At 42.2% G+C, this 16,162-nt stretch overlaps 1 pseudogene; it reads right to left on the bottom strand.

Annotated features, from left to right (window-relative positions):
• Positions 1–623: 623 nt before the first annotated feature.
• On the bottom strand, positions 624–15,825 carry LOC136507807 (putative ubiquitin-conjugating enzyme E2 39; annotated as a pseudogene).
• Positions 15,826–16,162: the final 337 nt, after the last annotated feature.

Here is a 16,162-nt window from a genome sequence, read left to right as displayed (position 1 = left end):
ACAAAATTTGAATTTCAAATTTAAGAAATTCAAACGTAGTTTTCCACGACAAGATGATTTCAAATCAAAAAGTTGTCAACTATAAAGTTTCATAACTTTTTGAGATATATAACTTTCATTTTGATAGTTTCTCTATCCGAGGTCGTTTATAAATTTGAATATCAAAATTTTGAAATTAAAACGTAGTTTTCCATGACAAGATGATTTCAAATAAAAAGTTATCAACTACAAAGTTTCATAAATTTTTGACATCTAGAACTTTCGTTTTTGCTGTTTATCCATGCAAGGTCGTTTAAAAAGTTCAAATTTCAAATTTTTAGAAATTCAAACATAGTTTTCCTTAACAAGATGATTTTAAATCAAAAAGTTATCAACTACAAAGTTTCATAACTTTTTGGGATTTACCACCTTTATTTTGGTAGTTTCTACATCTGAGGTCATGTACAAAATTTGAATTTCAAATTTGAGAAATTCAAGCTTAGTTTTCCTTGATAAGATGATTGCAAATGAAAAGTTGTCGACTACAAAGTTTCATAGCTTTTTAGGATCTACAACTTTCATTTTAGTAGTTTCTCCATCGAGAGCATTTAGTACCTATCGGACAGCTCTCGGCCGACAGGGCCCTATGACAGTCGATAAGCCTTGTCTGCTACTGGAAGGCAATAAGGACCTGTCGGCACTCGAGAACCCGGCCATCCAATATGCTACATTCGCAATTACTCATTAAAAAAATGTTATTTAAAAAATTCCATGGACTTGCTCTTGCCGCGTGGTCCAGCTGTAGTCCTGTCAAGGCGTGATCCTATCTCGGTATGTCTTTTCTTTTTCTTTTTACAAATACAGTGTATATATACAAATATATATATTATTAATAGCTGCCGGACTTGCAGGACCCAGCATACCCCGTGGCTCCGCCACCGGAGGCCACCATCCCAGTACGCCTCGCACGCCCGGATCACATGCTGCCCACGGCGGCGAAAATGGTCTCTGGCAAACTCCTCGAATCCCACCGACGCAAGAGGTGGAGCAAGGTCTGGAGGCTTTGCAGGAAGGTGCTCTCACTATAGGGGAGCTCGTTGCGTTGACCCATTGATGTGCCGGCTTGTGCCCAGCCAGGTTCGTTGTTGTAGGGCTGGGCAGTGAGCACGAGGCTTGGCGACCATAGCTCGGCTTCGTCTTGGGCGCTGAACGTGTTGAGCAGGCTCAGGCACAACGCACCGGAGGGGTAAACGTTAGGGTTCACGTGCAGGCCGAATGAGCCTAGTTCACTAGGGGTGGCTTGGTGGGTTATGACGGCGGTAGCTGGACGTCGAAGAAGAAGAGCCCATCGTGGTATGGTGTCCCGCTCGCTCCTACCATCACCACTCGCACAAGGTCCATGCGGTCCTCGAACAAACGCACGTAGGTAGTATCTGCATGCATGTACGAGCAATTAAACCAGTTGTTAGATAATAAACATACACTACCCAGATCTTCACATCGCTATCGGTTCAAAAACACCCTTCACTATCGGATTTTGAACCGACAGTGATGGAGGCTTGACATCACCGCCGGTTCTTATAAACCGACACTAATGTGAACCGGCAGTGACGTGGTTTCTAGGAAAGCCAAAAAATGCATTGAAAAAATAGTGAATTTTTTTAATACCGGGAGAGGCCCCACGCCACACGGTCGCAAGTCACAAGTCACGCGATTTTTCGCGGGAAAAACGCGCGCTTCGTGGCCACCTGCGCTCGAACCCCTGACCTTCTGCTTCGCGTCTTCGGCTCCTAACCACTACACCTGAAAGTTGTTTGTGTCCAATTGAGATTTTGTCCAAGCCATTTTATGTTCTTTTGATTTTGAAATGAGTATTTATACCCTAAACTAATTCAAATGAAAAGTTGTCAGCTACAAAGTGTTATAACTTTTCGAGATCTACAACTTTCATTTTGGTAGTTTCTCCATCCAAGGTCGTTTATAAAATTTGAATTTCAAATTTTAGAAATTCAAACGTAATTTTCCATGACAAGATGATTTAAAATCAAAAAGTTTTCAACTACAAAGTTTCATAACTTTTTGAGATCTACAACTTTTATTTTTGTTGTTTATCGATCCAAGGTCGTTTAAAAAATTCAAATTTTAAATTTTTGAAAATTCAAACGTAGTTTTCCTTGACAAGATGATTTCAAGTTAAAAAAAATTGTCAAGTACAAAGTTTCATAACTTTTTGGAATTTACAACTTTTATTTTGGTACCTTCTCCATCTGAGATCATTTAGTACCTATCGGCCCGACATGGCCCACTTTACCGTATGAGCCAGCCCTGTCTGGAGCCTTGTCGGCTTCTGGAAGGCCGATACTTTGTAATCAAATGCTACATTTGTAATTAATCATTAAAAAATATTATTTAAAAAAAATTACCTGGACTTGCTCTTGCCGCCTGGGCCTCCTCGTAGTCCTGTGAAGGCGTGATCCTATCTCGGTATGTCTTTTCTTTTTCTTTTTACAAATACAGTGTATATATACAAATATATATATATTATTAGTAGCTGCCGGACAAGCAGGACCCAGCATACCCCGTGGCTCCGCCACTAGAGGCAACCATCCCGTACGCCTCGCATGCCCGGATCACATGCTGCCCACGGCAGCAAAAATGGTCTCTGGCAAACTCCTCGAATCCCGCTGGCGGCCGACGCAAGAGGTGGAGCATGGTCTGGACTCTGGAGAAGGTGCTCTCACTATAAGGGAGCTCGTTGCGTTGACATTTTACACCATTCAACTCAAGTGCCGTGTGTCAAGTGTCCAGCTGTTATTATTGAATGGTTGTCTTCCCATGTGTCGAATGCTCACAGAATACGCCAGTTAACAGTTGGGTTCAACAACGTTTCATTGTCTCCGTGATTCGTAGACTAAACTCTGTCCTCATGTTGTTAAGAAATGATTTTTAGAGGTGTCATGCTTTTTCCACGAAATGAACCGCCTCGGAGGAATAATTTATACAAACACTTTATTGAATAATTAGTATTGGCCAAGTTCAACTAATTTTTTTTAGATCTATTCGAGAATTTGCTAGAACTTTGGTATATGGCATGTCTCTATCTGGTTCCTTTTGAAAAATAAAAACCTAAAACATATGCTTAAGCCCAAGATCTCTGTATTCTTAGTGTGCATTTTTCACTAAATTGAATGACATAAATATTAGTATGACCTATGTCATACCAGTTTTGTTATCTACAGATGGACCGTAGATAGATATACTCTGATCCTGTGTCTGTCAAGTTCATGGAAGACACTGATTCTTTTGTGAAGATCGTCATATATAGCGAACATGGCAAATAATAAGTATGAGGTGATGGATATATACACTGTCGATGTGTAGTTTACAAAAATCGCAAGCAGTTTCGAGACATTGTATTTGCCACCTTAATTAAACATCACTGGTAGAGAACCGAGCTTTACTCCCGGTGGGGAACCCCCTCTAGTCCCGGTTCCCCACCCGGGAGCAAGCATCCGGGACTAAAGGGGGGTCCTTTAGTCCCGGGTCAGGAACCGGGACTAAAGGAGGACCTTTAGTCCCGGTGGGTAACACCAACTGGGACTAAAGGTGCCTCCTGACATGCCACGATGGCCGGCACCTTTAGTCCCGGTTGGTAATACGAACCGGGACTAAAGGTTTTTTTCTTTTTTCTTTTCTTTTCATTTTTTTGTTTTCTTTTCAAAATAGGTTTTCGAAGTCGTATTGTACGCTGCTAATTATACATTTTTACGCGCATATAGTATGTTTCGGTTCAAGCACAATGAACATATTAAATCACACAATTCAAGCATAGAAATATATATATATATATATATATATATATATATATATATATATATATATATATATATATATATATATATATATATATATATATATATATATATATATATATATATATATGCATGCATGCATCATATATATATTTACATGCATGCATGCATATGTGTATTTTACATTATATTATTTCATGTGCATATATTACAAAAGATTGCATTATAGTTGTTGTGACATAACAAGTTTCCTCTCATCCTCTAGCTTGGCTTCAATGGCAGTGTTGGGTCGAAGTAGAACTCGCCCTTGGAATCGATGACCTGCTCATTAAAAAATCCGGCTATAGACTCTTGAATTGCTTTGATTTGGTCTTGCCGTATGACCTTTTCCTCCAACCATCGAGTCTACAGGTTTGAATTAAAGGAAAATAAATTAATATATGTACATATATATATATAAAGACATAGTAACACAATCAATAATAATAATTAAATGAATATATAGTGTATTTTTAACGTACTTTGAGTCTCTCTGTAGGAGTTCTTTGGGAGAGCACCTTGATAAACTTGCAAACATAGTAACCACAGTAGTTGTTCCCCTGTTCCTGCCTCAGACATCACTTTACGAGAAAAAGATTTGTCATCCAATCTGGTGATCCGATGAAAGATATATGTTTAATTAATAAAGATGATGCGATTCAGGGGACTTACTTTCAAAGGGATTACATTCAGTGGCGCTTTGCATTTTTCCATGTGTTGCTTCTCAATAAAGGTTTTCCAAACACTGCCCAATAAAAAATTTGCCACGTCATCAGATATAGTTAATCATCATGTTTGTGTGTATATATAGTTGCTAGAGATCCCGAAATTACCTCTGGATAATATCTATTATATCTTGGTAGTCTTGTTGTGGTTTTCTCATCGAGTCATAGATTATCAAGTGACTTTTCACTAGATCGATGTCCATCAATATCCAGTGATTGCTGCATGTGTTTATAGGATATAATGCATAACACTCATTAATTAACTAGAATCAACATATGAGCCATTAAGGATATGATCGACATGATTAACACTCACTTGAAGTTATAGGGAAAGAGTATATCCTTCTTGTGGCGTTGGTTCACTAAGAAGTTCATGAGGTTACTCTCTGACTCAGACTTCCAATTAGTCTTTAGAGTAATTGGGTCTTTGAATACTATATGGGGATCAACAAAACCAATTTCATTGCAGCCTTCCTTTCTGAGCTCTGTCATTGTAAATCTACATATATATAGTACTTGTTAGGATAATTTATATGCACATACACACATATGATGAGTTTAATAATAGATCGAAAGAATTATTACTTACAGGCAATAGCAGCTAATGATAACTTTGTCCAGAGAGGTCAGGTGGCATAGTTGATGAAATTCTACAAAGTCAACATACATAACATCATCGCCACGGAACCAATGTTCGTCTCTAATTCTGACACCAACGTAGAAGTCTCCACTGGTAGACGCCTGCATGTACCACTTGTTTAGCAGGTACATTTGCATCCCCAGATCAGATAAGGCTTGAGGGTTGTATAGACTCTGGCCTAGTACAAATTTTTTCTTCCAAATATCAACCTCCGCCGCACTCTCAATGTTTCCATCACCAAACATCTGGTAAAGGTCGAGACCAGTCTCATCAAGAAATTCACCAAGGTGATCCAAATCGACATCCGGAGGTATGTTTGCCTGATGCATTAATCCTAAATTCGAACTATATTCATTACCAATAACTAGCGGGGAGATTGATTGGTGCGCTTGTTGTCCGAGTTGGGCAACTCCTTTCCCTGCCCGCTTCTTTTTCAGTGCCGCCTCAATTGACTTGGTGAGAGTGCGGTCATAGTCTGATAACGTTGATTTGGACGGCTTACGAGATTCCCGCTGTTGTTGCTGGTAAGAAGTCACCTTTTTTCTTAGAATATCTGAAGCTACGAAGAAGTACGGTTTCTCCGGGTTTCTCCTTGCTTCTTGATTCATTTTAAGTTTGTCATAGAATCTAGACATGTCTTTTTTATATGCATCAGTTCCTTCTTCCTTCTCTTTAGATATTATTTTGGGAATAGCCCTTGGTTTCATGGTGGCTTTCTTTGCAGGCGGGGACTGGTTCTTCGTTTGAGGGGCTGGCCTCTTGCTAGGCTTCTTGGTAGGCGGGGGCGGGGGAGGCGTTGGAGACCTCCTTGGAGGTGTTGGCAGCGGCGTTGGAGACCTCCTTGGAGGTGGCGGCTGCGGCGTTGGAGACCTCCTTGGAGATGGTGTGGATGCAGCCTCGTCTTCCAACACAATGTCATCGTACAGGGCACTATGATGATCTGGTGATTGAACAATTGGATTTAGGTTGGGGGAGGATCTGCTACAAAAAAAGGAATGACATATTATTATGAGCAGATTGTTAATTATTTAAGCCAATACAAATTAATGATGTAGTGTTTTCATCCGCACGTACCTATGGTGAGGTAGTTTAGGATGAGGTGGAGCCGACATCCCTGGAATGATGATGTAGCGCTTGCGCCATAGAATGAATGTCTTCTCCGCTTCTCCTAGAGTCTTCTCGCCATCACCTCCAGGAATGTCAAGAGGCAAATCACTAAAACCTTTTTCAGCTTTATCTACCGAGATGGTAGCATATCCTTCTTGGATTATATTCCCATGAATCCTTGGTGTCTTGGTTCGATCGATAGAATTAACAAGACCGATAGCCACCTTGATTGTGGAATTCTCCTTCAGAATGTGTAGCTCACACGTTGTACAAGGTTCAGTGACGTCATCCACAGGGAAGCGCAGTCCTGTGTCCCCTTGATTTGGTATCTCCGTGGAAGCGCAGCTGCTTTTCAACTGAACAGATTGGCTAATGTTCATTCCTGGCTCTGATGCCTGCTTGCTTGCACTCACTGCTATTTGCACTTGCCTTCTGATTTCCTCCTGCATTCTCGCTTCAAGGTTTTTTTCCCGCTCCTGTGCTTCACGCACCGCTTCCTCCAACCTCTGGAGCCACTATGCCTCTTCTTCCTTCTTTCTCTGGCGACTTCTGTAGGAAGGTCTGTCCTGAGGGAATCCATGCTCCCACGAGACACTTCCTTTGCCTCTAGTTCGGCCACCATGTTCAATAGTCCCGATGGCGTATGTCAGCTTATCCTTCTCTCTATTCGGCCTGAACGCACCACTAGCAGTAGCTCTCTGAGCATAAAACAATCTTTCTGCTGCTTCTTGCAGTCTTGCGCCATAAACGCACTTCCCTGTCTCTTGGTCTAGTGTTCCCCCATGAGTGAAAAACCAATTCTTTGCACGTTCTCCCCACTCGAGTGATTCTGGTCTGATACCCTTGGCAAGAAGGTCTGCTTCCATTTTGTTCCACTTCTTAATGGCAGTCGGGTAGCCACCTGATCCCAAGGTATGGTGGTATGTCTTCTGTTGGGCCTTACGTTGGTTCTTTATCACCCGACTCACACCCTCTTCCGAAGTTTTGTACTGTACAAACTCATCCCAATAGGGCCTCTGCTTTGAGATCGGGCCTGGGACAGTAAAATCTGGTGCTATGTTCTTCTTGACATACGTCGTGTATAGGTGTTTCTTCCAAGTCTGAAACTGGGTGGCCATCTTCTTCATTGCCCAATCCCTAACTCGCTCCTTCAATTCATCACCATCTATTATATCATCATAACCATCTGTTTGGAGCGTGAAATGTACCAAGACATCATTCCAAATTAACGCCTTGTCACGATCGGAGACAAAACTGATATGAGGAGCATTGGTCTTCTTCTTCCATTCACGGGTACTAATCGGGAGCCGGTCCCGTACAAGGTAACCACAGTGGTGCACAAATTTCATTTTATTCGCCCCCCCGGTTCTCTTGTATCCACATTAAACTCCGAGATGATGAAGCGACCCTCCAATGGCTTTTTGGGACCTCGAACATTTTTACTCTTCGTTGTAGTTGTTGATGTCGATCCAGAGGGCTACAAAACATAAACATTATTTTTAATGTCATGAGCACACATAAGACATATGATAATATATATAGCTAATAATAAAAAATATATACTTGGCCAATATGTTGTTGCTCATTTTGTTCAAGAGCTAAGTACTGACTCCCGTCATCTGCATCCTCTTGCACGTTATTTTTAGCACCATCATCGCCAGCAACTTGAGTGCCAGTGTTGATCAAATTCATCATCAACTCCTCCTCATCCATGTTTCTCGGGTCGGCCATCTAGCTTCAAAAAAACAAAACCAATATATAGTACGTCAAATCTTTGCTTACATGCATAAAATCTACGAACAATATGCATTATTAAATCTTGCCCCTCGGTCACGGACGCAATTCGCCACACTAGGACGAACTACGTCGGTACTAGGGCAAATTAGGGCTATACATAAACGGCCGAGGGCAAATTGCGTCGGTGACTAGGGTGAACCACGTCGGTGACATCAACAGCGCGGTTTGCCCTGGTGTGATTGTTTAGCATTAACGATAACGATAATATGAATGTTGATCAACTAGGCCACGAGAAAGGGCGGTGTGACAAGAGTGGCGGTGCTCCACTCCGCCGTATATATACACATGGGTGAACGAGGGCGGCGGTGCTCCGCCGTATACATAGAAACGCATGGACGAACGATGGCGGCGGTGCTCCGCGACGTATATATATACATGCATATGAATACAAATGACGTATATATACGTGTCGGTGCGGTGGCCGGTGTGCTAACGACGACGACGTGAGGCGGGCCGGCGTGCTGACGACGACGACGACGTGAGGTGGGCCGGGGCGATGTCGGTGCGTGATGTTGTGATCCTATGTACCATGTGAACCATGTAGTCATTCATCATATGAGAAAATTCTATGTTAATAATGTAAGTATAAGTCATTATGAAATGTAAGTATATGTGTCTTATTGCTAATATAACCATTACTATTTCCGAAATGATAAGAATTTATTTTCTTCTTCTACAGGCGATCTCTGATGCTATGATATAAAGTTTGAAGATAGTCTTCCCGGAAAAAATATGTAATGCTCATATTACTTTAGCAACATTAATATATTATATCTGTATATTCAAAGTTCACAAATAAAGAAACGTTGAAATTTTCCTTCATTTGTCTGTAGCCATGCATGCAAGTCCAACCAAAACTGCTTACATCATCACATGTGATATTTTTTATAAACTAAAAAACGCTTAGTTTACAAACTGGGTATCAAAATTGAGTTCCTATTTGACCATTATATATCCTACAACGACAATATCATATAGTGATGAATATATGGCGGTTGATGGGCTGGATCATTTTCAGCTTTAGTGACAACGACAATGGTTGCCATCCTGAGGAGTTTGTACGAAAGTTCATTAGCGGATGGTTCATAGCGTTGTTTCTAAATAATATATAGCGTGTTTATTATACAAGCCATGGATTTACATCGATCTAATTAATTTCTAAAGTAATTTCATTGGTGGTCCTTAATTAAACTTGTCATGAGTTCAGGTCCCAGTGATCTTAAAATGTATTTTAGTACCATAAAATACAGTTTTTGACACTCTAATTAAACTTGCTAATTTATCCATATAATATCCAAATATTCAAAACTTGTGTTAAGATTTCTTATTTAAAATCATTTAGAGTTCCAAATATTCATTTTCAGTTCCTAGATTTTGTGATTCAAAATTTGGAATTTTCAATCGACCTTGAGCGTTGACATGGCTTACACCAAAGTTGTAGTTTTCGATGTGATCTATAACTCGGCAGTGGAGGGCTCGGGCAAATGTACAAAGAGATCGACGAACATATCACCTCAAGCTCGGCAGTGGAGGGCCTCGGGCGCGGTGGGGCAACACGCGCGGTGGAGGGCCTCGGCGCGGAGGAGGGCGTGGTGGAGGGCCACGGGCGCGGAGGAGGGCGTGGTGGAGGGCCACGGGCGCGTGCGGAGGAGGGGCACGGGCGCGCGCGGTGGAGGTCGCACGAGGAAGAAGAGGGCGGCGCCGGTGTCACGGAAGGCGAACGGACGCGGCGCGAGGAAGAAGAGGGCGGCGGTGTTCGACGAGGAAGAAGACGAGCGGATCGATCTGCGCCAGGCGTTGGAGGTTATATACCAGAGAGAATTACTCCCGGTGCCAGCCATCAACCGGGAGTAAAAACCCTTTACTCCCGGTGCGTATTACCAAACGGGAGTAAAGGTACCTTTACTCCCGGTGCGTGTTATCAATCGGGAGTAACGGTTGGTAACACGCACCGGGAGTAAAGGATTTTTTTGACGGGCCACGAAACTGCAGCCCACCTTTACTCCCGGGTGGGCTTCCCACCCGGGAGTAAAGGTGGCCTACAGTTTCGTTTCCCGCCTGTTTTAAGCAATAGTCTTGTTAAATACAATAGAAATGCAATAGTTTTTGTTAAATACATAGTAAATTAAATAAAAGGCATAAAATTATTTTGTTATAAATATGAATTTTCTTTTTGTTTATTGCACATAGGAAAAATCTATAACCTAACTTTTTTATTTTTTGTTAGAATTATAAAACATAATGTAACTAATATTTATTATTTCGTTAATGCAAAAATGTAGTGTTTAATTAAAATTATTAAAACTATTGGTTTTGGATAGGAAATTTGTTTTCACATCATTTTAACGTTAATATTTTAATTTTTCATCACTCAGTATCCTAATTTACCTTTTTGAGAGAGAAATCCCACCAAATCAAACATTGATTTAATTTGAAACATGACATAATAAACATCTGAATTCACAATTATTACATAATATCTCAAACACATACTATATTAAATCACTATATCATCAAGTGGGCACAGCAGTGAACTTCTTCTTTACGTATGTCCGTTGGTTATGATCGCTTCGTAACCATGGAGTGTCCTCATCATTTACCAAGATGCTAGGGTCTTTGTTCACTTTGAAGGGCGGAATTCGGTCATCCTTTTCATATTCTTCTGACATGTCCGACTTGTCCTCAATTCCCACGATGACTCTTTTCCCTGAAAGAACTATGTGGCGCTTTGGCTCTTTGGTTGAGTCATTATCATTTTTCCCTCTTTTTGGTTTGGTAGACATATCATTGACATAGAACACCTGATTCACATCCTTGGCAAGGACGAATGGTTCGTCTTTGTACCCAATATTACTAAGGTCTACTGTTGTCATTCCATACTCGTTGTCTACTGTTACCCCGCCTCCGGTCACCTTGACCCATTGGCACTTGAACAATGGGATCTTCAAAGTAGGTGCATATTCTAGTTCCCATATTTCATCTATGCGTCCATAATATGTCTGCTTATTCCCATTCGGGTCTGTGGCATCTATGCGGACACCACTATTTTGGTTGGTACTCCTTTTATCTTGGGCTATTGTGTAGAATATGTTCCCATTTATCTCGTACCCTTTGTATGTGATGATATGCCATGATGGTTGCATAGCCAATAAATACAGTTGCTCATGGATGCTCTCATCACCGTGACATTTTTTTCGCAACCAACCGCCGAAAGTTTCCATGTGCTTATGCGTAATCCAAGCTTTAGTCTTCCCTGGAAACTCGGATCGTAAGAGATCCTTGTGTGTCTCAATATACGGATCTACCAAAGAGGAGTTCTGTAGAACTGTGTAGTGCGCTTTATTGAAATAATCATCATCCGTACCAATATATGTTTTCCTCCCTAGTGTCCCCTTTCCGCTTAGTCTCCCCTCATGTCTCGATTCAGGAACACCAATCGAGTCAAGGTCGGGAATAAAGTCAACACAGAACTCAATGACCTCTTCTGTTCCATAGCCCTCAACACCAATCAAGTCTTCTTTGTGCCATCATAACAATTTTGCATGTTCTTTGTTTCTGAACAGACGTTTCAAGCGTGGTATTATAGGAGCATACCACATAACCTTGACAGGGATTTTCTTACGCGGATGTTCGCCCTCAACATCACCAGGGTCATCTCGCCTGATTTTATACCGCGACGCATGGCATACCGGGCATGCATCCAATTTCTCGTACTCTTTGCCACGGTATGGGATGCAGTCATTAGGACATGCATGTATCTTCTCTATTTCTAGCCCCATAGGACAGACAACTTGTTTTGCTTCATAGGTAGTGGCGGGCAATTCATTGTACTTCGGAAGCATCTTCTTTTGGATTTTTAGTAACTCTCCAAATCCCTTGTCAGATACACCATTCTTTGCCTTCCATTGCAGCAATTCTAGTGTGGTTCCCAACTTTTTTTCCCTGCATCACAAGTTGGGTACAACAATTTCTTGTGATCTTCTAGCATCCGCTCGAACTTGATCTTCTCCTTTTCACTTTCACATTCTCTTTGTGCGTCACGAATGACCTGACAAAGATCATCAGCCGGCTCATCTTCTGCGGCCACCTCTTCTTCAGCTTCTCCCGTTGCAGTATCATTGAAGCACGCACCATCAGGAATAATATCATTGTCGTCCCATTGTTCTTCTTCACCTTCTTCCATTACAACACCGGTTTCTCCGTGCTTTGTCCAACAAATATAGTTTGGCATGAAACCCGACTTGAACAAGTGTGAATGAAGAGTCCTTGAGCAAGGATATTCCACCGTATTCTTACATATGGCACATGGGCAGCACATGAAACCATCGCGTTTGTTTGCCTCGGCCGCACGTAACAAAGAATGCACGCCGTCAATGAACTCTTGGGAGCGGCGATCAGCATTATACATCCAATGATAGCTCATCTGCATTACATGACATAAATATCATATTAAAACCTAGATCATAATTAATTATTTATACAACATGCGTACCACCACAAAAGATACAAATTTATGAAAGCATCGCTACAATGTAGACAATCCCAACTACCACTAAAAGAACTAAAGCTAAAATACATTTCAAGAGCACAAGGATTTCGTGACCAATCTCAACTAAAACAGACAGATTCCCGATTGTGCAACATCTTTGGGCTTCTTCGGCTGGATCACTGCCTCATTAGCCGCCGTATCTGCCTATTGTGCAAGATATTTTAGCACGAGTTCAACATACTCTTCCTCCCAGTAGAAGCCTAAACATCGTCCACTGCCATCCCACTGAAATTAAAACAAAAAATTAGAACTTTAATCACAACCATCATGAAAATAGGTATAAACTAACCATAATCATTAAATACGATAAAATAACTCACATTGCGATCCGGACACTTGTAGAAGATACGATCCTTGTTGGGACCCTCCTTCTTCACTCGGTACTCCATCACAATCTTCGTCTCATCACGACACTTGCCGCATGGAATGAGAGGAAGGCCCGGCCTAAGTCGCTTTGGAAACCCATGAGAGGCCGAGGACCCGGAAGCAGTTGCCATCTACTCTCTATACTCATTTTTTAATACACTATAAATTTCTCCTTTTATAAACAAATAAAATTAACAAACTATAAAATTATCTAGATCTCTAAACAATGATATTTTTAATGGTCATTGTGTTCTGTCTTTTACTGCGGCAGGTAAGTAATTCACATGATATTTCCGCAAATTAACAGAAGAATGGGAGTGTACACACATAACAGACTACTACGACGATATCAGGACGTGTGAATAAATAACCATCCGTACTAGTTGACCTTGCTTACGTGATCATCTCGGCGAGCATTTCTCCACCGGACGGCACCGTACTTGGCCACGGAAGAGCTCCAATTCTACGAGGAAGGGAACACGGTCTTCCACGACCGTTGCCGCTCTCCCTCATAGAATCAAAGCTCCTCCTTGACGTTCGTTACCGCTCGGCAGAGAACATGCTCGCCGAAATGAACACGGTCCGCTAGTTCAACTAGTACGGATTTTCTATAATTTTCTAACTATTTTTTAAGTTTTTATTTATATATACTACGTTTAGGTACGGTGATTGACAGACTACTGCGACGATATCGGGACATGTGAATAAATAACCATCCGTACTAGTTGACCTTGCTTACGTGATCATCTCGGCGAGCATTTCTCCACCGGACGGCACCGTACTTGGTCACGGAAGAGCTCCGATTCTACGAGGAAGGGAACACGGTCTTCCACGACCGTTGTCGCTCTCCCTCGTAGAATCAAAGCTCCTCCTTGACGTCCGTTACCGCTCGGCAGAGAACATGCTCGCCGAGCTGAACACGGTCCGCAAGTTCAACTAGTACGGATTTGCTATAATTTTCTAACTATTTTCTAAGTTTATATTTATATATACTTTAACCTTCTTTCATGTAAATATGCAAGCTTGAAGTGATTTTGAGCTCAAATTACTTACAAATGAAAAAAACCACAATAAAGAACCATAAATATATATAGTGAACAAAATGGCATAAGAAAATGGTGAAAAATGAGAGTATGAGATTGGTAACCTTTACAACTGAAGAATCGACGGAGGAATCGAAGAAATTGATGGAGGAATCGAAGAATGGATGGAGGAACAATGGAGGGAGGGAGGAAGCAAGAACACTACTGCAGTGAGCTTCAAAATGTGCTGAGCTCGGGCTCGGGGAGGAAGGAGGAGATGGCCGATTTATAAAGGGAGAACATTTAGTCCCGGTTGATGGATCCAACCGGGACTAAATGTAACTTTCCAACCCCGGGCGCAGCCACGGACCGGGAGTAGACCTTTACTCCCGGTTGGAGCCACCAACCGGGAGTAAAAGTATACCTTTAGTCCCGGTTGGTGGCTCCAACCGGGACTAAAGGTCCCTGCCACCTCTGTCTGGCGCAGTAGCCGTTGGGCAGGGACCTTTAGTCCCGGTTGGAGCCACCAACCGGGACTAAAGGTATCTCTAGTCCCGGGCGCAAAAAATTCCGGGACTAGAGCCCATTTTGGCCGAGGATCAAAGGTCTGTTCTCTACTAGTGCATATATATGCCTATTATGCAACTTTTGTCAATTACATTGCATCCTCGATTGTTTCCATATTATGCCATCCTTGTCAATTATATTGCATTGTATAGCATAAATTTAAGCATTAACAGCATTGTTTGCGCCAAATCAAGTTGTCGCTCGAGCCTTTCTTGCGTCGCTCATCGCAAGGTTCCATCTTGTCCCTCCATTTCTCTTAGTTGCATGCATGTTACCAGGCAAGAGTTTCCAGTTTTGCCAAGAGTCGTGACCAGCCTTGATCTTAACCATATCATAAAGCATAAGTCGTTGGAAAATTCGTGATGCATCTAATTCCCTCCGTTCCTTGTCTTGGCTTCCACCTTATTAGGCGTATTCCATCATACATGGATGAATAGGGGCTAGGGTTTGGGCAGAGAAGGCATAGGTAAGCGTTTTGTGTTAAAAGTGTGAATGACTGTTAGTATATATATGCACATATATACGACGATGCAATTTTTCCAACTGTGAGCCTTTAAGCCACGATAGGCTAGTGCAGTGTTCACATGTATAAATAATGCTTCACATCTTGCTATTGAATATCCTGTTCAATGCTGACTCTGAATTTAAGTACAAATTGCTCATATCTAAATAACAAACTTGTTTCATAAAAACATATAGAGCTTTAAAACGGAAATTCAAGGAAATATATCCAAAATCCTACATGTATTTATTTATGGCAGCGTATGCTATGGAAACCAAGGAGCTGTGCAAACTATGCAAACTCTAATCTAGATCACTGGACTCTAATCCGATGGTTAGAGGTAAAGGTGGGTTATTTTAGCACTTAAACCCCCCCCCCCCCCACTCATCCCATCTAATCCAAGATTTTGCAAATCACCCCAGCCCCAGCGCCTGTACGGTTCCCTTCCGTCTCCTCGCGATCCCCGTACGGCGCGATACAGCACCGCGACGACGCCCGCGTCGAGGCCCGGCCGCAGCCAGCACGTCCTGCGTGCCCGCTGGGGAGGTCGTCGTCCCGGTCAGGAGGAGGATCGCTGGGGAGGCCCGCCGGCTAGCCGGATAGGAGGAGGCCCACGAGAGGCGCCACGGCGCCGGCCGCGACGGCCTTGCCGTGGTTGCTGTACAGGGACGCAAGGGTGAGGATCGAGGGGAAGATGAGGGACGCGTTCGACATCACCATTGACGAGATGATGGCCAGGATGAGGAGGATCAAGAATGGAGAGAATTTGATATGGAGGGGCGATGACAGGGATGAGGATTTTGATTCGTGACATTGGATGAACGAAACTTCTCTCTTTTGTGTTCATGTAGCGGTACTAGACTAGTAGTATTATTGTTCTTGTTTTGTTGTTATGTGTTCGTAGTTAATCAGAGCGTACAGTTGCAATGTAATAAGATAAAAATTCAGACTTGACATGACTGCATTTTTCCTCCCCATCCTGACAACCTGACATGCATATACGCAAGCCAAACACAAGTCACCTGGTGCCGCAACCAAACAACAGGAGCATGCACAC

Source organism: Miscanthus floridulus, chromosome 15 (genome assembly GCF_019320115.1).
Source record: "Miscanthus floridulus cultivar M001 chromosome 15, ASM1932011v1, whole genome shotgun sequence".
Taxonomy (NCBI): Eukaryota; Viridiplantae; Streptophyta; class Magnoliopsida; order Poales; family Poaceae; genus Miscanthus; species Miscanthus floridulus.
This window is presented reverse-complemented; position numbering and strand designations above follow the sequence as displayed.